The following is a 23120-nucleotide window of genomic DNA, read 5'->3' on the forward strand; positions in this document are numbered from 1 at the left end:
ATGCGGCAAGAATTGTGCAAGCTTACCATGCTAGGATTTTGAAGTGACTCGTGGTCGAGTTGGATGAGTTGGCCGCGGAGTAAAGAATTTGGCACAGACAACCAGCCTAGCAGGCAAAAAATGGAGTTTTTGACTGGACAGACAGACCGGCAACTTTTTGGATCGACCTCATGTAAGAACTTATAAACATCTGGTGATTTTTGTTGTGATTGTATATATTTGCAACTGTTTAATCTTATGCTTAAATTTCTATTTTGATCAAGATATGCATCTCAGATGCAGGTGTCTGGACCTGGGCAGACATTTGGTACATGCGATCGGATGGCGGGCTCCCCAATCCCTGTCCGCGGACGCGTCCGGATGCATTCGCGGATATTTGGTGTGTCCATTTTGATGCACGCCATTGGTAACTCCAATGCGGATCATCGTTCGGACACTGCCTGCAGTAGCGGTAGGAGAACAGGTCGTCCAACCGTAGACATCAAATGAGCATCAAATCCAAACAACAAGATTGGCCATGTAAACTTAGAAGAAAAGCACATGAAAATGTGGGGAGATGTAGCCATAGTAACAGTGAGTCGACACCTTCAAACCTCCCTAGGTTTGGTACCAGATTAAGGGAATTCAGACACCTGGACGCCGCTGACGTTTGATGCATATGATATTGAAGGACAAAAGTGTCCAGACAACACGGTCCAGACACTCAGAAATGTTTTGATGCACGATGTCGGGGTTGCCCTTAGCTGTTGTAATCCCATCTCTTTTACTCACCCAAATGATCTGGTTTGAGTCCTTGGATTGTATTTTTTTTTCTTATTCTATACAATGCAGGAGCTATTTTGACAGGGAATTTATTTGCTCTTTTCTTTCACCACAAAAATATAAATTAGATTTTATCTTGATAATCAATCAATAGCATACTAACACTAATATAGGCTAACATTGCAATAGAAGCGCAGAAACAACGGGACGTTCTGAAAAAGAGTGAACTAAAGCAACACACTTTCAATAGTTGGTGTAATAAATAAATACAATCGGGAACCCAAATACAATAATACTCCTATGTAACGAAAACACTTTGAGCACACAATTGGGATCGACATTGTCTTGCTTATGGTGAGATACGAGAACTCCAATTTATCGCATGGGTTGGCAGAGAGCCACCAATCACGCACCTGCTTCTGCCCCAGTGCAATTTTAGGTCGGCTCATGTGCAGGTTGGGCGCTCCCGTCATTTGTTTTTGGTTTTTATTCTTTAATTTTATCATTTTTACACTGAGCACTGTTTAGGAATGTCAAATTTAAAAATAATGTTCGGAATTTAAAAAATGTTCATGAATTTGAAGAAGTTTTGAATTTTTGAAACAGTTCATAAAATTTGAGAGATGCTCAGGGTTTTATAAAATGTTCATGAATTCATAAAATGTTCAGAATTTCACATTTTGTTCCCAACTATCAACAAACATTATTCGATTCAAAACTTATTCGCTCATTCAATAAATGCACACGAATTTGAAAATATGTTTGCAAATTCGAAATATATTCACAAATTAGAATATTGTTTGCGAATTTCAGAAAGATGTTCAATGATTAAGAAAATGTTCGCCAATTTGAAAACAAAATCCATATTCTAGCAAAATGTACATAGATTTGAGAAATGTTCATGGAATTCAAAGAATTTTCTAAAATTTCAAAAGATGTTCCCGAATGGAAAAATGTGTTCGCTCATTCCAAAAATGTTTGCAAATTTCAACAATTCTTACCGAATTTCAAAATAATGATCATGAACAAAAAATGTTTGCCAATATAAAAAATTCCTTCTAATATTAAAATAGGAAAAATGAAAGAAAAAGGAAAACAAAAGACCGATAGAATATACACATTACTGTCCACGAATTGAAAAATAAAAAACGAAAATAAAAAAAGAATATGGATGAAACATCTGATAAAAAGGAAACACCGATTTGTATGGAAATAAACGGTTCAGGAAGACTGTGGAATCTTCCAAACGGGCTAAAAAACCCTGCAGCGGGCCAGCCCATGAAGAATCCAACGCTCGGCTGGGTGCGCGTTTGGTTGGTATCTATCACGGTACGCGGTAAATATTGGCGGCGAGATACAAACTTGGTCTGCCTAAGCCATCATTACTAATAGGCCGGCCAAAGAATCTCCCTGCAGGTCAGTTTATACTCCCTTTGTTGCCTAATATAAGACTTTTTAACTATTTCAAAATAAAAAAATTGTGTGGAACTATATCAAATTATTGACTATATACAGAGTAAAATGAGTGAAAATACATACTAAAGTGTCCAGATACATACAAATCAACAAAAAGCTAAAAGGTCTTATATTAGAGAACATATCGAGTATTATTTTATATTTTTTGTTTGTTTTGACTTTTGAAAACATTTTAAGTACACATATTTCCAAACTTAAATTTACTTAAAAAACAAATCATGAAATTGAAAATTTAAATATAATGTAAAATTTTGTTTGTGTAGTTTAAAAAAATGTTGTCAGCATTAAAAAAGATGTCATAACATTTAAAAAATGGTCACACTTTTCAAACAAAACCTATGTGCTACTTTGTAGAAAACTTTTAAATTTTAAAAAAATAGTGTAACGAAAAGAATAATTTGCACCATTAAAATATGTACTTAACCTAAAAAATGTTCACAAATTTCCAAATTATTTGTAAATGTGTATACAATTTGCAAAGAATGTTCGTGTAGTTTCAAAATAGGGTTCGTGCCATTCCAAAAATGTTTCAAGGTGTATTTGGAAAATGTTTAACAGGTAATCGGTAAAATTCAGAAATAAGATTTTTTTTAAAAAATTAATCTTATATTTGTAAAATTTTAAACATATATATAAATAAATATTTAAGCTGTATACAAAAAATTTAAAATGTATATTTAAAAAGTAGACATGAGAACATATATTTGAAAAAATGTTAAGCATGTGTTTGAAAAATGTTAAATGTGTCTAAAAAATGTTTCAGATCTATAAAAGATATTGTACAGAAAAGTGAACATATGTTGAAAAAACAAAAGGTAAAAAAAAACTATAGAAAACCGGAAAAACAAATAAAAAACACTTGAAAAACCCGAAGAAAATAAAATATAAAAGCAGGAGGAAAAAATGCAAACAGTGAAAAACTGGTAAAAACCACAAAGGAAAAACAACTCACATGCTAGCTACAGTACTAGGCTGGCCCAGTAGGTCTGCCCAGAACGAGACTGAATTAAATCTGATATCAGGCGAGAAATAGGCTCGGGGAGCGGAATAGACGACCGTGCATGCACCTCACATGGCAGATTGTATTTGGAAATATTTAAGACGGGTTTGAGGGTCCGGTTGTAGATACTCTTATACAAAACTAGTAAGTGTGCACGTCTTGACTAATATAAATGATAACAGTTAGACAAATTTATAAACTATATTGGATGTTGTATAGTTTAGCCATAACTTCAAATACTGTGTGAACTAAAATTAATTGCCATCCATTGTTTAGATCATATACATAGTGTTGTGAAAATTTCACTGATCACATAAATAATAATAGGTATACTCATTACACAATGCAATGCAACTCGTGTTAAAGGACAAAAAAATGGAAAAACATGTACCATAAAACGATAATCTAGAGAACTTGTTGAACAGTCACAAAATCAAGAAAACAATGAATGAATAGGTCCTCTAATTTAGGCTCCAGGTAATGTGGAGGTAGCTCCAGTAATACTTGTTCGGCTTCGGCTGCACCAACTCTTCTCGTTTCTCCCCTTAGTTGGCTGCAAACTGTACTCAACCACATCAGTGATGCGCCATCACCGCGACAACCAGCACCAACACCTTTACACTCACCTTCATCCTTGCGTAACTGGCAAGAACCTGTACCCTGTCCAACCATGCACCGCCCTTGGCATGCAAAGCCACGCCATGTTGGGATGCTCACAATATTGATCCAGGCATGACCAAACAGGCGAGCAGAGTGCCAACGCTACAATTAGGTGCATTTTACAACTGGTATATACATGTAACAATATGTAAATTACCAAAAAACGATAGTCAAACCACCAGATCAGAAATGTATTTGTCAAAGTCCAGTGATACCGATCAGTTCAAGAAAGATATATGGGTGTTCAATGCGCTTTCAAGAAAAATGATTAAATATAAGATTCAATTAGAAGCAATCGCAATGGTACATTATTCCTGGAGTGAGGCATACTGTGCCACTAAATATTGATGTTAATAAGGCAAATTAAATTATTCTCCGAGCAAATGTAATTTTGCATATGCCTTCAAAATAGTACATCAAGGCAATGTTATTGTGCATATCAAGGCATAATACATCTTTGAGCAGTGTTATTGTGCAAGTGAAGGCAGAGTATTACAACTTAGAAAATGCATGCCAGAGAATCATCCTTTTCAAAAATACCCAACTTACTTTTCAAGTGTGTAGGATTTTCCATCAAATATTTTGAAATTTCCGACATTATTCATGGTCATAGAACTGGATTGTTTTATCTCTCCCATAAGCAGACTACTTTAATTAAAGAAGCAACTATTCTAGATCTATATGATTAATTTTAGGGAAGTGTCAAAAAAATACACTGCAAGAAACATGACTTACGGGTTAAGGTGTCATCTAACTAAAATTAATAAATTATTAGCATTAAGGGTATTCCAGTGCGGAAGAGCGCAACAAATAAAGCTATTGGCTGTGATAATAGTCAATTTCTTTACTCATTTTCCATTTAAAGTTGCTTTTTAAGCAGAAAAATATATGATGATGTTCTGCTAAAGAAATGTATGGAAAGCAAGAGCTAGATAGCCGAATATGATATATGAATCGAAGAGCATAAAAGGGAAAGATCAATTCTAGCAATCCATGATATACATAACTTAAGTATTATCACTTTTGAGTAACCAGTTACAAATTTTCAATGGGATGTTGGACTCATCATTTTTAAGATCACGGTGACAGATTTCCTGCATTTCTAGCATCAGTTCATGGGCATTTTTTTTTCTGCATTGGTTTCCTTTGATAATTTTCAAAAGCAAAGTGTACCATGAAATGGCAGTAGCAGACCTCCGAAAGTAGTTGCTGAAGGAAGTACCTTGCTTGTTGACAAGAGAAAGCATATGAGTTACATGATTACATCATTAGAGAACAAATAGAAGCATCTCTGATTAAATTTATTCTTCTTCACTAATAATGTAAGTGTTCACACAGGCTGCAAAGCAATTCTCAACATTCAATTCAACTGGAATCACCAATAACATCGAAGGAGAGGTATTTGAACTGACAATGAGCTCCAATATATAAATTTGGAAGTCATACATGTTACGAAAATTAATTTTATTACATCTACTTCTTTTTATCTGATTCTTCAAGGTAAAATGCTACAAATTTGGCATGTACATGTGCAGGTGCAGTTAGTGGCAAACTTAAAAATCAATCTAGTCCAGCTTCGAAATATTTATGTGAACTATATGATTCACAAATTAGAAAACATGACATGTTATCTAATCAATTTACGCCTTTAAATCATTTGTCAAGCAACAACCATACCAATTGTCATGCAAAGAAAACTTTGATGCATAATGCTTATCATTTTGAAATGCTGGTAGTCCAGGAACACGGCATGAAACATTACAGGTACATTACTCATGCAGAAATCAAGGTTATTCCTCACGATGTTGTAAGCTTCATCTAAAGTTTACATTGGTGCATGTCGGCCTTATCCAACGCAGCAGCTCTCACAGACAAACATAGTAGAGAAATGCAAGTTTAGAGATCTATCATTAGCGCACACGAACAAAATCATAATAGCAACTTCATTCACACCCAATCGGCAGTTCCTCAGGTTGACTTATCAAATCAGATTAGTAAGTTGGCACACCCAACAACAAACTGCTAAAGATCCAACCTTTGATGTAGAAGTCGTGGTAACTCATGTTCTAGTTATTCTAGAGAGTTGGATACACCGTGAGCCACGGAAACTTGGCCAGAACCCATCCATCTCTTTTTCGTCCTTCGCGGCCGCCGCAGCCACGTGCCTGATGCTCCTTCCACTGCGCTCTCCTGTTCCGGTGATGCTGCCGGAACCACAAGAATTCAATCAGAAATTGGTAGAAATTTCCTCCAAAATAGGGCGCTAAGAAACCATTAAAAAATAACATGAATTCAAATCCTACAAAACAATCGACCTGCAAAGCGCTAAGCCACCTTAATTAGTAGCATATATTCGTGGGTGCAGAGGAGTTTTCTGTTCGGCGGCGATGTACCTGGGGTAGCAGAGGAGGAGCGGCGGGGCGGCCGCCTGCTCTCGCATCCGTTGGAAGAGGAGCGGCGGGAACCGCGGCCTGCTCTTGTGTCCGTTAGAAAGGGATCGGCAGGGGCGTCGGCCTACGCTCGTGTCCGTCGGAAGAGGATTGGCGACCTACATGGGGCAGCAGAGGAGAAGCGGCGCGGGAGGCGTCCTTCTCTCGCCTCCGTGGGAGGAGCGGCGACGACGGCGGCTGCTCTCGCGTCCGTCAGAAGTGGATCGACCAGGGCGGCCGCCTGCTCTCAGATGCGTCACACAAGATTTGGTGGTCTTCGCATTTTCCGCGGCCCTCACGCCCGTCAGCAGGAAACGTGTCGTTTCCTTTTGTGATTCCGCTTTTTTTTCCTACGGGCGTGGGAGGACGTGGGTTTGGCAGAGTAATCGTCCGCCAGCGTAAATTGCTAAACGCACTCTTGGTTAACGGTTAGCATAATCTAAACGGCTAGATGAAATTAAATGACTAAGATCGTGAGGCTGTAATTGATCGGGGTTATTACGTGTAGGTTAGGCTGAGTGTGTTTAGCGATGAATATGTTTTCTTGTTTAATAGTACTCCCTCCGTCCCAAAATTCTTGTCTTAGATTTATCCAAATACGGATGTATGAAGTCACGATTTAGTATTAGATACATCCGCATCTAGACAAATGTAAGACAAGAATTTTGGGACGGAGGGAGTAGTAGAGATAAGATCGTGAGGCTGTAATTGATCGGGGTTATTATGTGTAGGTTAGGCTGAGTGTGTTTAGCGATGAATATGTTTTCTTGTTTAATAGTAGTAGAGATAGAGATATAGTGACCGATTCTAAAAAAAATGTAGTGACCAGTTAAAGAATGGTCCATGAAACCTAGTGTGCGTGTGTGCGTTCATAGGGATGAGTGTATGCACGTGTATATGAGCGCTTATGTCTGTACTGATGCTCAAAAAAAAAACCTATCTCTCCACATGAACCCACTTTTGGAAACTTAGCAGAAATCATATTTCAATTTTTTTACGAAAAGAATAGCACACGTAGGTATCGAATAGAAACTTACCAAGCTATATTTTCATCAAAAGTATGACAAGTAGCGGCCTATGTGGAAATCAGAATGAGAAAGGTACAGTAGAAGTTTCACACATATTTCAAATGGTCATTAATTTTGTAAGAAAAAATTGAGTAAGTTCCTACCAAAGACCGATGATATTTCATAATTTTCAAAATTGTTAGTATAATGTTTATTTAGGAAACATAGGGTAGTGTCTACCTTGCCTTATACTCCAAGACGACCATGTACTCATATTGCCCACGAGGCTCAGGCAATACAACAACAATTCCATCAATCCCTTTATCTTCCTTCTAACATGGTATCAGTATAACCAGTCCAACACCACCCCTTCGTCAGCGTCGCCGTCATCTTCCCCGATCACTTCTTCTACCCCGACCACCACTGGTGACATCGGCCCTACGCCGATTGGCGCCACAACCATCTTCGAGTCTTCTTCTCTGCTGGCCCCTCCGACTCCTCGACATGTGGCGTACAATTAGTGCAGGTCCCTCGTCTACGCATGCCCGGTGCTGGCAACACCGATGCGTGCCTTCGTCCACGACGTGTCCCGGGGCCTGGCAAGCCTGGTGCGGTGCTTCGTCAGCATCGTCTTCTTCGTCCATCTATGCATGTCCGGTGATGGCAACATCGACGCGTGCCTACGTCTACGACGTGTCCCCGGGTTTGGCAAACCCGGCGCGATGCTTCATCAACATTGTCTTCTTCTCGGCGCATCACTACTTTGAAATACTGTGCCCATGACTAACTCGGCGCCTCCTTGCGCCCGCGGCTCCACGGCGGCTTCCTCGACACCGGCTACCCCGACTCGACATCGACCACGGTGTTCTTCGCATGGTTACATCGACCACGGCTACACCACCCTGTTGGAAATATGCCCTAGAGGCAATAATAAAAGGATTATTATTATATTTCCTTGTTCATGATAATTGTCTTTTATTCATGCTATAATTGTATTATCCGGAAATCGTAATACACGTGTGAATACATAGACCACAATATGTCCCTAGTGAGCCTCTAGTTGACTAGCTCGTTGATCAACAGATAGTCATGGTTTCCTGACTATGGACATTGGATGTCATTGATAATGGGATCACATCATTAGGAGAATGATGTGATGGACAAGACCCAATCCTAAGCATAGAACAAAGATCGTGTAGTTCGTTTGCTAGAGCTTTTCCAATGTCAAGTATCTTTTCCTTAGACCATGAGATCGTGTAACTCCCGGATACCATAGGAGTGCTTTGGGTGTACCAAACGTCACAACATAACTGGGTGACTATAAAGGTGCACTACAGGTATCTCCGAAAGTGTCTGTTGGGTTGACACGGATTGAGACTGGGATTTGTCACTCCGTATGACGGAGAGGTATCTCTAGGCCCACTCGGTAATGCATCATCATAATGAGCTCAAAGTGACCAAGTGTCTGGTCACGGGATCATGCATTACGGTACGAGTAAAGTGACTTGCCGGTAACGAGATTGAACGAGGTATTGGGATACCGACGATCGAATCTCGGGCAAGTAACATACGATTGACAAAGGGAATTGTATACGGGGTTGCTTGAATCCTTGACATCGTGGTTCATCCGATGAGATCATCGAGGAGCATGTGGGAGCCAACATGGGTATCCAGATCCCGTTGTTGGTTATTGACCGGAGAGCCGTCTCGGTCATGTCTACGTGCCTCCCGAACCCGTAGGGTCTACACACTTAAGGTTCGGTGACGCTAGGGTTGTAAAGATATGAGTATGAAGCAAACCGAAAGTTGTTCGAAGTCCCAGATGTGATCCCTGAAGGAAATATGCCCTAGAGGCAATAATAAAGTTATTATTTATATCCTTATTTCATGATAAATGTTTATTATTCATGCTAGAATTGTATTAACCGGAAACATAATACATGTGTGAATACATAGACAAACATAGTGTCACTAGTATGCCTCTACTTGACTAGCTCGTTTATCAGAGATGGTTATGTTTCCTAGCCATGGACAAAAGAGTTGTCATTTGATTAACGGGATCACATCATTAGGAGAATGATGTGATTGACTTGACCCATCCCGTTAGCTTAGCACTTGATCGTTTAGTATTCTGCTATTGCTTCCTTCATGACTTATACATGTTCCTGTAACTATGAGAATTGTGTAACTCCCGTTTACCGGAGGAACACTTTGGGTACTACCAAACGTCACAACGTAACTGGGTGATTATAAAGGAGTACTACAGGTGTCTCCAAAGGTACATGTTGAGTTAGCATAATTCGAGATTAGGTTTTGTCACTCCGATTGTCGGAGAGGTATCTCTGGGCCCTCTCGGCAATGCTCATCACCTAAGCCTTGCAAGCATGTAACTAATGAGTTAGTTATAAGATGAAGTATTACAGAACGAGTAAAGATACTTCTCGATAACGAGATTGAACTAGGTATTGGATACCGACGATCGAATCTCGGACAAGTAACATACCGATGACAAAGGGAACAACGTATGTTGTTATGCGGTTTGACCGATAAAGATCTTCGTAGAATATGTAGGAACCAATATGGGCATCCAGGTCCCGCTATTGGTTATTGACCAGAGATGTGTCTCAGTCATGTCTACATCGTTCTCGAACCGTAGGGTCCGCACGCTTAAGGTTTCGATGACAATTATATTATGAGTTTATGTATTTTGATGTACAGAAGGTTGTTCGGAGTCCTGGATATGATTACGGACATGACGAGGAGTCTCGAAATGGTCGAGACATAAAGATTGATATATTGGACGGATATATTTGGACACCGGAAAGGTTCCGGAGAAGTTTAGAGCCCCAGAAGGTTACCGGAACCCCTCGGGAGGTATATGGGCCTTATTGGGCCCATGTAGGAGGAAGAGAGAAGGAGCAAGGGAAGGGGGCACGCCCCCCCAAGCCCAATCCGAATTGGGGAGGGGGGCCGGCCCCCCCTTTCCTTTCTCCTTCCCCCTCTTCCTATTACTACTACTAGTACTACTTCCTAATACTAGTACTCTTTCCTTCCCCCTCCAAATAAGATAAGGAAAAGAGAGGGAACCTACTTGGAGTAGGTTTCCCCCTCCTCATGGCACGCCCCCCCTAGGGCCGGCCACCTCCTCCCTCCCTCCTTTATATACGGGGGTAGGGGGCACCCTAGAACACACAAGTTGATCATTGATCGTTCCTTAGCCGTGTGCGGTGCCCCCCTCCACGATATTACACCTCGGTCATATTGTAGCGGTGCTTAGGCGAAGCCCTGCAACAGGAGAACATCAAGATCGTCACCACGCCGTCGTGCTGACGGAACTCCCCCTCGGCGCCTCTGCTGGATCGGAGATCGAGGGCGCGTCATCGAGCTGTACGCGTGTCAAGAACTCGGAGGTGCCGGAGTAACGGTACTTGGATCGGTTGAACCGGAGGACGTACGACTACTTCCTCTACGTTGCGTCAACGCTTCCGCTTCGGTCTACAAGGGTACGTAGACAACACTCTCCCCTCGTTGCTATATCATCACCATGATCTTGCGTGTGCGTAGGAATTTTTTTTGAAATTACTACGTTCCCCAACAGTGGCATCCAAGCCTAGGTTTTATGTGTTGATGTTATATGCACGAGTAGAACACAAGTAAGTTGTGAACGATATAAGTCATACTGCCTACCAGCATGTCATACTTTGGTTCAGCGGTATTGTGAGATGAAGCGGCCCGGACCGACATTACGCGTACGCTTACGCGAGACTGGTTTCACCGTTACGAGCACTCGTGCTTAAAGGTGGCTGGCGGGTGTCTGTCTCTCTCACTTTAGTTGAACCGAGTGTGGCTACGCCCGGTCCTTGTGAAGGTTAAAACGGAGTCTATTTGACAAACTATCGTTGTGGTTTTGATGCGTAGGTGAGATTGGTTCTTGCTTAAGCCCGTAGCAGCCACGTAAAATTTGCAACAACAAAGTAGAGGACGTCTAACTTGTTTTTGCAGGGCATGTTGTGATGTGATATGGCCAAGACATGATGCTATATTTTATTGTATGAGATGATCATATTTTGTAACCGAAGTTATCGGCAACTGGCAGGAGCCATATGGTTGTCGCTTTATTGTATGAAATGCAAACGCCCTGTAATTGCTTTACTTTATCACTAAGCGGTAGCGATAGTCGTAGAAGCAATAGATGGCGTAACGACAACGATGCTACGATGGAGATCAAGGTGTCACGCCGGTGACGATGGTGATCACGACGGTGCTTCGAAGATGGAGATCACAAGCACAAGATGATGATGGCCATATCATATCACTTATATTGATTGCATGTGATGTTTATCCTTTATGCATCTTATCTTGCTTTGATTGACGGTAGCATTTTAAGATGATCTCTCACTAATTATCAAGAAGTGTTCTCCCTGAGTATGCACCGTTGCGAAAGTTCTTCGTGCTGAGACACCACGTGATGATTGGGTGTGATAGGCTCTACGTTCAAATACAACGGGTGCAAAACAGTTGCACACGCGGAATACTCAGGTTATACTTGACGAGCCTAGCATATACAGATATGGCCTCGGAACACGGGGACCGAAAGGTCGAGCGTGAATCATATAGTAGATATGATCAACATAGAGATGTTCACCATTGAAACTACTCCATCTCACGTGATGATCGGACATGGTTTAGTTGATTTGGATCACGTAATCACTTAGATGACTAGAGAGATGTCTGTCTAAGTGGGAGTTCTTTAGAAATATGATTAATTGAACTTTAATTTATCATGAACTTAGTCCTGGTAGTATTTTGCAAATTATGTTGTAGATCAATAGCTCGCGTTGTTGCTTTCATATGTTTGTTTTTGATATGTTCCTAGAGAAACTGTGTTGAAAAATGTTAGTAGCAATGTTGCGGATTTGATCCGTGATCTGAGGTTAATCCTCATTGCTGCACAGAAGAATTATGTCCTTGATGCACCGCTAGGTGACAGACCTATTGCAAGAGCAGATGTAGACGTTATGAACGTTTGGCTAGCTCAATATGATGACTACTTGATAGTTTAGTGCACCATGCTTAACGGCTTAGAATCGGGACTTCAAAGACGTTTTGAACGTCATGGACCATATGAGATGTTCCAGGAATTGAAGTTAATATTTCAAGCAAATACCCGAGTTGAGAGATATGAAGTCTCCAACAAGTTCTATAGCTAAAAGATGGATGAGAATCGCTCAACTAGTGAGCATGTGCTCAGATTGTCTGGGTACTTCAATCGCTTGAATCAAGTGGGAGTTAATCTTCCAGATAAGATAGTGATTGACAGAATTCTCTAGTCACCATCACTAAGTTACTAGAACTTCGTGATGAACTATAGTATGCAAGGGATGACGAAAATGATTCCCAAGCTCTTCGTGATGCTGAAATCAACGAAGGTAGAAATCAAGAAAGAGCATCAAGTGTTGATGGTTACCAAGATCACTAGTTTCAAGAAAAGGGCAAAGGGAAAGAAAGGGAACTTCAAGTAGAATGACAAGCAAGTTGTCACTCCTGTGAAGAAGACCAAAGCTGGACCAAAGCCTGAAACTGAGTGCTTACACTGCAAAGGAAATGGTCACTGGAAGCGGAAATGCCCTGAATATTTGGTGGGTAAGAAGGATGGCAAAGTGAACAAGTGTATATTTGATATACAGGTTATTGATGTGTGCCTTACTAGTGTTTATAGTAGCCACTGAGTATTTGATACTTGTTCGGTTGCTAAGATTAGTAATTCGAAACATGAGTTACAGAATAAACAGAGACTAGTTGAGGGTGAAGTGACGATGAGTGTTGGAAGTAGTTCCAAGATTGATATGATCATCATCGCACACTCCCTATACTTTCGGGATTAGTGTAAAACCTAAATAAATGTTATTTGGTGTTTACGTTAAGCATGAATATGATTTGATCATGTTTATTGCGATACGGTTATTCATTTAAAGTTAGAGAATAAATTGTTATTCTGTTTACATGAATAAGACCTTCGATGGTCATACACCCAATGAACATAGTTTGTTGGATCTCGATCGTAGTAATACACATATTCATAATATTGATGCCAAAAGATGCAAAGTTAATAATGATAGTGCAACTTATTTGTGGCACTGCCGTTTGGGTCATATAGGTATAAAAGCGCATGAAGAAACTCCATAAAGATGGATTTTCGGAATCACTTGGTTATGAATCATTTGATGCTTGCGAACCGTGCCTTTTGGGCAAGATGACTAAAACTCCGTTCTCCGGAACAATGGAACAAGCTACTGACTTATTGGAAATAATACATACCGATGTATGCGATCCAATGAGTGTTGATGCTCGTGGCAAGTATCGTTATTTTCTGACCTTCACAGATGATTTGAGCAGATATTGGTATATCTACTTGATGAAACATAAGTCTGAAATAGTTGAAAGGTTCAAAGAATTTCAGAGTGAAGTGGAAAATCATCGTAACAAGAAAATAAAGTTTTTGCGATCTGATCATGGAGATGAATATTTGAGTTACGAGTTTGGTCTTCAATTAAAACAATGTGGAATAGTTTCACAGCTCACGCCACCTGGAACACCACAACGTTATGGTGTGTCCGAACATCGTAACCGCACTTTAGTGGATATAGTGCGATCTATGATGTCTCTTACTGATTTACCACTATTGTTTTTGGGTTATGCATTAGAGACAGCTGCATTCACGTTAAAAGGGCACCATCAAAATCCGTTGAGATGACGCCTTATGAACTGTGGTTTGGCGAGAAACCAAAAGTTGTCGTTTCTTAAACTTTGGGGCTGCGATGCTTATGTGAAAAAGTTTCAACCTGATAAGCTCAAACCCAAATCGGAGAAGTGCGTCTTCATAGAATACCCAAAGGTAACTATTGGGTACACCTTCTATCACAGATCCGAAGGCAAGTTATTCGTTGCTAAGATGGATCCTTTCTAAGAGAAGAAGTTTCTCTCGAAAGAAGTGAGTGGGAGGAAAGTAGAACTTGATAAGGTAATTGTACCTTCTCCCGAATTGGAAAGTAGTTCATCACAGAAATCAGTTCCAGTGATTGCTACACCAATTAGTGAGGAAGCTAATGATGATGATCATGAAACTTCAGATCAAGTTACTACAGAACCTCGTAGGTCTTCCAGAGTAAGATCCGCACCAGTATGGTGTAGTAATCATGTTCTGGAAGTCATGTTACTAGACCATGATGAACCTACGAACTATGAGGAAGTGATGATGAGCCCAGATTCCGCGAAATGGCTTGAGGCCGTGAAATCTGAGATTGGATCCATGTATGAGAACAAAGTGTGGACTTTGGTGGAGTTGCCTGATGATCGGCAAGACATATTGTATAAATGGATCTTCAAGAGGAAGACAGATGCTGATAGTAGTGTTACTATCTACAAAGCTTGACTTGTCGCAAAAAGGTTTTTGACAAGTTCAAGGTGTTGACTACAATGAGATTTTCTCAACTGTAGCGATGCTTAAGTCTGTCCGAATCATGTTAGCAATTGCCACATTTTATGAAATCTGGCAAATGGATGTCAAAACTGCATTCCTTAATGGATTTATTAAAGAAGAGTTGTATATGATGCAACCAGAAGGTTTTGTCAACCCTAAAGATGCTAACAAAGTGTGCAAGCTCCAGCAATCCATCAATGGACTGGTGCAAGCATCTCGGAGTTGGAATATACGCTTTGATAGTATGATCAAAGCATATAGTTTTATACAGAATTCTGAAGAAGCCTGTATTTACAAGAAAGTGAGTGGGAGCACTACAGCATTTCTGATAAGTATATGTGAATGACATATTGTTGATCGGAAATAATGTAGAATTATTCTGCAAAGCATAAAGGAGTGTTTGACAGGAGTTTTTCAAAGCAAGACCTCAGTGAAGCTGCTTACATATTGAGCATCAAGATCTATTGAGATAGACCAAGACGCTTGATAAGATTTTCAATGAGTACATACCTTGGCAAGATTTTGAAATAGTTCAAAATGGAACAGTCAAAGAAAGAGTTCTTTCCTGTGTTGCAAAGGTATGAAATTGAGTAAGACTCAAATCCCGACCACAGCAGAAAATAGAAAGAGAATGAAAAGTCATTCCCTATGCCTCAGTCATAGGTTCTATAAAGTATGATATGCTATGTACCGGACCTATTGTATACCTTGCTCTGAATTTGGCAAGGGAGTACAATAGTGATCTAGGAGTAGATCACTGGACATTGGTCAAGAATATCCTTAGTAAGGACTAAGGAGATGTTTCTCGATTATGGAGGTGATAAAAGAGTTTGTTCTAAAAGTTACATTAGTGCAAACTTTTACACTAATCCAGATGACTCTAAGTCTCAACCTGGATACATATTGAAAGTGGGAGCAATTAGATAGAGTAGCTCCGTGCAGAGCATTGTGGACATAACATATTTGCAAAATACATACGGCTCTGAATGTGACAGACCCGTTGACTAAGCTTCTCTCACGAGCAAAACATGATCACACCTTAATACTCTTTGGGCGTTAGTCACATAGCGATGTGAACTAGATTATTGACTCTAGTAAACCCTTTGGATGTTGGTCACATGATGATGTGAACTATGGGTGTTAATCATATACAGATATGAATATTGGTGTTAAATCACATGGCGATGTGAACTAGATTATTGACTCTAGTGCAAGTGGGAGACTGAAGGAAATATGCCCTAGAGGCAATAATAAAGTTATTATTTATTTCCTTATTTCATGATAAATGTTTATTATTCATGCTAGAATTGTATTAACCGGAAACATAATACATGTGTGAATACATAGACAAACATAGTGTCACTAGTATGCCTCTACTTGACTAGCTCGTTTATCAGAGATGGTTATGTTTCCTAGCCATGGACAAAAGAGTTGTCATTTGATTAACGGGATCACATCATTAAGAGAATGATGTGATTGACTTGACCCATCCCGTTAGCTTAGCACTTGATCGTTTAGTATTCTGCTATTGCTTCCTTCATGACTTATACATGTTCCTGTAACTATGAGAATTGTGTAACTCCCGTTTACCGGAGGAACACTTTGGGTACTACCAAACGTCACAACGTAACTGGGTGATTATAAAGGAGTACTACAGGTGTCTACAAAGGTACATGTTGAGTTAGCATAATTCGAGATTAGGTTTTGTCACTCCGATTGTCGGAGAGGTATCTCTGGGCCCTCTCGGCAATGCTCATCACCTAAGCCTTGCAAGCATGTAACTAATGAGTTAGTTATAAGATGAAGTATTACAGAACGAGTAAAGAGACTTGTCGATAACGAGATTGAACTAGGTATTGGATACCGACGATCGAATCTCGGACAAGTAACATACCGATGACAAAGGGAACAACGTATGTTGTTATGCGGTTTGACCGATAAAGATCTTCGTAGAATATGTAGGAACCAATATGGGCATCCAGGTACCGCTATTGGTTATTGACCAGAGATGTGTCTCAGTCATGTCTACATCATTCTCGAACCATAGGGTCCGCACGCTTAAGGTTTCGATGACAGTTATATTATGAGTTTATGTATTTTGATGTACCGAAGGTTGTTCGGAGTCCCGGATATGATTACGGACATGACGAGGAGTCTCGAAATGGTCGAGACATAAAGATTGATATATTGGACGGATATATTTGGACACCGGAAAGGTTCCGGAGAAGTTTAGAGCCCCGGAAGGTTACCGGAACCCCCCGGGAGGTATATGGGCCTTATTGGGCCCATGTAGGAGGAAGAGAGAAGGAGCAAGGGAAGGGGGCGCGCCCCCCCAAGCCCAATCCGAATTGGGGAGGGGGGCCGGGCCCCCCTTTCCTTTCTCCTTCCCCCTCTTCCTATTACTACTACTAGTACTACTTCCTAATACTAGTACTCTTTCCTTCCCCCTCCAAATAAGATAAGGAAAAGAGAGGGAAACCTACTTGGAGTAGGTTTCCCCCTCCTCATGGCGCGCCCCCCTAGGGCCGGCCACCTCCTCCCTCCCTCCTTTATATACGGGGGTAGGGGGGCACCCTAGAACACACAAGTTGATCATTGATCGTTCCTTAGCCGTGTGCGGTGCCCCCCTCCACGGTATTACACCTCGGTCATATTGTAGCGGTGCTTAGGCGAAGCCCTGCAACAGGAGAACATCAAGATCGTCACCACGCCGTCGTGCTGACGGAACTCCCCCTCGACGCCTCTGCTGGATCGGAGATCGAGGGTGCGTCATCGAGCTGTACGCGTGTCAAGAACTCGGAGGTGCCGGAGTAACGGTACTTGGATCGGTTGAACCGGAGGACGTACGACTACTTCCTCTACGTTGCGTCAACGCTTCCGCTTCGGTCTACAAGGGTACGTAGACAACACTCTCCCCTCGTTGCTATATCATCACCATGATCTTGCGTGTGCGTAGGAATTTTTTTTGAAATTACTACGTTCCCCAACAACCCCGGACGTCACGAGGAGTTCTGGAATGGTCCGGAGGTAAAGAATTATATATGGGAAGCCGAGTTTCGCCCGTCGGGAAAGTTTCGGAGGTTACCGGTATTGTACCGGGACCACCGGAAGGGTCTCGGGGGTCCATCGGGTGGGGCCACCTATCCCGGAGGGCCCCATGGGCTGAAGTGGGAGGGGAACCAGCCCCTGGTGGGCTGGTGCGCCCTCCCCTAGGCCCCCCTCTGCGCCTAGGGTTGAGAACCCTAGGGGAGGGGGCGCCTCCACTTGCCTTGGGGGGCAATTCTCCCCCCTTGGCCGCCGCCCCCCCTAGGAGATCCCATCTCCTAGGGCCGGCGCCCCCCCCCCCCCGGGGTCCCTATATAAAGAGGGGGGGGTGGGAGGGCAGCCGCACCTAACACCTGGTGCCTCCCTTCCCCCCTTGCTACACCTCTCCCTCCTGTAGTTGCTTGGTGAAGCCCTGCCGGAGCCCTGCTGCATCCACCACCACGCCGTCGTGCTGCTGGATCTTCATCAACCTGTCCTTTCCCCTTGCTAGATCAAGAAGGAGGAGACGTCACGCTGACCGTACATGTGTTGAACATGGAGGTGCCATCCGTTCGGCGCTAGGATCTCCGGTGATTTGGATCACGACGAGAACGACTCCCTCAACCCCGTTCTCTTGAACGCTTCCGCACGCGATCTACAAGGGTATGTAGATGCACTCCTCTCTCTCGTTGCTAGATGAACTCATAGATTGATCTTGGTGAACGTAGGAAATTTTTTATTTTATGCAACGTTCCCCAACAGTGGCATCATGAGCTAGGTCTATGTGTAGTTCTCTATTGCACGAGTAGAACACAAATCTGTTGTGAGCGTAGATGTTGTCAACTTTCTTGCCACTACTAGTCTTATTTTGCTTCAGCGGTATTGTGGGATGAAGCAGCCCGGACCGACCTTACACGTACGCTTACGTGAGACATGTTCCACCGACTGACATGCACTAGTGGCATAAGGTGGCTAGCGGGTGTCTGTCTCTCCTACTTTAGTTGGAGCGGATTAGATGAAAAGGGTCCTTATGAAGGGTAAATAGAAGTTGACAAAATCACCTTGTGGTTATTCGTAGGTAAGAAAACGTTCTTGCTAGAACCCAATTGCAGCCACGTAAAAGATGCAACAACAATTAGAGGACGTCTAACTTGTTTTTGCAGCAATTGCTTTGTGATGTGATATGGCCAGAAGTTGTGATGAATGATGAATGATATATTGTGATGTATGAGATCATGTTCTTGTAATAGGAATCACGACTTGCATGTCGATGAGTATGACAACCGGCAGGAGCCATAGGAGTTGTCTTAATTATTGTATGACCTGCGTATCAATGATTTAACGCCATGTAATTACTTTACTTTATTGCTAAAACCGTTAGCCATAGTAGTAGAAGTAATAGTTGGCGAGCAACTTCATGGAGACACGATGATGGAGATCATGATGATGGAGATCATGGTGTCATGTCGGTGACGAAGATGATCACGGAGCCCCGAAGATGGAGATCAAAGGAGCTATATGATATTGGCCATATCATGTCACTACTATATAATTGCATGTGATGTTTATTATGTTTATTCATCTTGTTTACTTAGAATGACGGTAGTAAATAAGATGATCCCTCATAACAATTTCAAGAAAGTGTTCCCCTTAACTGTGCGCCGTTGCTAAAGTTCGTCGTTTTGAAGCACCACGTGATGATCGGGTGTGATAGATTCTTACGTTCACATACAACGGGTGTAAGACAGTTTTACACATGCAAAAACACTTAGGTTAACTTGATGAGCCTAGCATATACAGACATGGCCTCGGAACACAGAGACCGAAAGGTCGAACATGAGTCGTATGGAAGATACGATCAACATGGAGATGTTCACCGATGATGACTAGTCCGTCTCACGTGATGATCGGACACGGCCTAGTCGACTCGGATCATGTAACACTTAGATGACTAGAGGAATGTCAAATCTGAGTGGGAGTTCATTAAATAATTTGATTAGATGAACTTAATTATCATGAACTTAGTCTAAAATCTTTGCAAAATATGTCTTGTAGATCAAATGGCCAATGCTCATGTCAACATGAACTTCAACGCGTTCCTAGAGAAAACCAAGCTGAAAGATGATGGCAGCAACTATACGGACTGGGTCCGAAACCTGAAGATCATCCTCATAGCTGCCAAGAAAGCATATGTCCTAGACGGACCACTAGGTGAAGCACCCATTCCAGAGAACCAAGATGTTCTGAACGCTTGGCAGTCACGTGCTGATGATTACTCTCTCGTTCAGTGTGGCATGCTTTACAGCTTAGAACCGGGGCTCCAAAAGCGTTTTGAGCAACATGGAGCATATGAGATGTTCGAGGAACTGAAAATGGTTTTCCAAGCTCATGTCCGGGTCGAGAGATATGAAGTCTCCGACAAGTTCTATAGTTGTAAGATGGAGGAAAATAGTTCTGTCAGTGAGCACATACTCAAAATGTCTGGGTTGCACAACCGCCTATCCCAGCTGGACATTAACCTCCCGGACGAGGCGGTCATTGACAGAATCCTTCAGTCGCTCCCACCAAGCTACAAGAGCTTTGTGATGAACTACAATATGCAGGGGATGGTGAAAACTATTCCTGAAGTATTTTCAATGCTAAAGTCAGCAGAGGTAGAAATCAAGAAAGAACATCAAGTGTTGATGGTCAATAAAACCACCAAGTTCAAGAAGGGCAAGGGTAAGAAGAACTTCAAGAAGGACGGCAAAGATGTTGCCGCGCCCGGTAAGCCAGTTGCCGGGAAGAAGTCAAAGAATGGACCCAAGCCTGAGACTGAGTGCTTTTATTGCAAAGGGAAGGTGTCGGTGTCAAAACCGGCGGATCTCGGGTAGGGGGTCCCGAACTGTGCGTCTAGGCGGATGGTAACAGGAGACAAGGGACACGATGTTTTACCCAGGTTCGGGCCCTCTTGATGGAGGTAAAACCCTACGTCCTGCTTGATTGATATTGATATTGTGGATGTTTACAAGAGTGGATCTACCACGAGATCAAGGAGGCTAAACCCTAGAAGCTAGCCTATGGTATGATTGTAATGGTTGTTGTTGTGTCCTATGGACTAGAGCCATCCGGTTTATATAGACACCGGAGAGGGCTAGGGTTACATAGATTCGGTTACAATAGTAGGAGATCTACGTATCCGTATCGCCAAGCTTGCCTTCCACGCCAAGGAAAGTCCCATCCGGACACGGGACGAAGTCTTCAATCTTGTATCTTCATAGTCTTGGAGTCCGGTCGATGATGATGATAGTCCGGCCGATGATAGTTCGGCCGATGATGGTAGTTCGGCTATCCGGACACCCCCTAATCCGGGACTCCCTCAGTAGCCCCTGAACCAGGCTTCAATGACAATAAGTCCGGCGCGTATATTGCTTGGCATTGCAAGGCGGGTTCCTCCTCCAAATGATAGAAGGTTGTGAACACCAGGATAGTGTCCGGCTCTGCAAAATAAATTCCACATTCCACCATAGAGAGAATAATATATACACAAGTTCAATCTGCTGATGTTTTTTGCGGCATGACGTCACGCCACTACCAAGCCATTACTTGAATCATTTTTTACTCTACCACCTCAGCGCATTTAGCAAAGCGGTTTCCTTGGCACGTCTTGTCGAAGCAGAGATCTTGTTCCCCCTTAATCCGGGATTCTCATCAATACGGACGTGGGTAACCCAACCGCGCCATTGATGGTGACGCTTGGGGGATAAGCGAGTTTTACCAGGCCGGTGGGGTACGCGTAGACTTCGCCCGCCCATATAAGGGATAAGGATTCACCTTTTCACCTACGCCTTCTTCCTCCTTTGCTTATCCATCTCCGCGCACTCGAGCTCCAGCGCCCAAGCCCGCACATCTCATCTCAACCTTCCCCAGTCATGTCTGGAGCGGGAGGCAAGTGGATGACCTGCTCCGTTACGGAGGAGCACATCAAAAAACTGCGCAGCGCCGGCTACCTGTCCGGCGACATTGCGCACCGGCTGCCCGACGAGGGGCAGCTCATCCCCACCCCCAGGCCCCATGAGAGGGTCGTTTTTCTTCCCCACTTCCTCCGCGGACTGGGCTTTCCACTTCACTCCTTCGTCCGGGGGCTCATGTTTATGCCAAAACAAAATTGTGCATTAGTCAGAATTAACTCTATCGTTTGTGCCAAAAAGAAACTCTTATCTATCATGTATCACTTGTGTGCATGTATTATATACTATGGCTGAATCCTATACACATATCCATGCAAATTCGCTATGTATGACTGCTGGTAAATATACTTGCTAAGTAGTAATATTAGACCAGTCCGATCAATCTATGGAGACGTGTTGGCATGGGAGTACTTTTTATTGCTTTTTCTCCGTGGCAAAGGTAATTTGGTTCTTTTGGACTGTTACGTAGAACTACTTGCTAAGTAGTTACATTTGGCCAATCCGATCAATTTATGGAGATGTGTTTTTCTTTCTGAACCTAATTGAGATGTGTTGGCATGGGGGTATTTTTTAGTGCTTTTCCTTGGTTATAGAGGTAGCGTGTCTCCTTTGGACTGTTATACGTAGAGCATATAGATGTCTTTTTATCTTAGTCATTTATTAAATAATCCTATGGTTATTATTCTTGTTTCTCTAGAATTAACGTGGAGCCTCGTATGGTGCGTCTAATTAGTAAATATAAGATAAGATATAATATTTTGTGCCATGTGTGAAATGCTCCACAATGGTTTGTCTTTCCTTAATTCTTACAAGTGTTATGGACTGTCTATCTGAACTACTATAAGTATGAGTGCATATAACCTTATATTTATTTATGTTCCTATCAATTTAGGCTACTCCCGCATATAACAGTTAGAATGACCTACAATAACCATATAATTCTTGATTCTGGCTTCTTGCGTCATGGACGTAATGGGTCATCTAGTATGGTAGAGCTATACGCATAGTTTGTATACATTTATTGACAAAGGGCAATGTATTAATATCAAGATAATATCAATTATAACCAGCCTCTACAATGACATAATATCAATACCTAGTCGAGACATCGATAAAGCCAACACAGCCAAAGACTTGCAACATACCCACCATTCACCGTCTTTTGACCACAAATGAGCCAAGAGAAAGATTCTTCAAAAAGAACCCCTCCAAAATGGAAACAACAAGCAAACGCTGACCTCAAAGGATTGAACCACTACGGGTCCACACTATCTGTCGGGGATATACCCCGCGGTATGGCCCAGCCGGAGTCGTAAACCGGCCGGGACTTGG

The 23120-nt window shown here is 42.1% G+C and overlaps 1 long non-coding RNA gene across 1 annotated transcript; it reads right to left on the reverse strand.

Moving 5' to 3' along the window:
- Nucleotides 1–3603: 3603 nt before the first annotated feature.
- Nucleotides 3604–6593, reverse strand: LOC119366860. The gene is made up of 3 exons (XR_005176124.1): nt 6292–6593; nt 3865–6102; nt 3604–3798 (listed from the first exon to the last, which is right to left on the reverse strand). It is a non-coding gene; the product is annotated as an uncharacterized LOC119366860 (long non-coding RNA).
- Between the last annotated feature and the right edge of the window lie 16527 nt (nt 6594–23120).

The sequence above is a fragment of the Triticum dicoccoides genome, chromosome 2B, assembly GCF_002162155.2.
Source record: "Triticum dicoccoides isolate Atlit2015 ecotype Zavitan chromosome 2B, WEW_v2.0, whole genome shotgun sequence".
NCBI lineage: Eukaryota > Viridiplantae > Streptophyta > Magnoliopsida > Poales > Poaceae > Triticum > Triticum dicoccoides.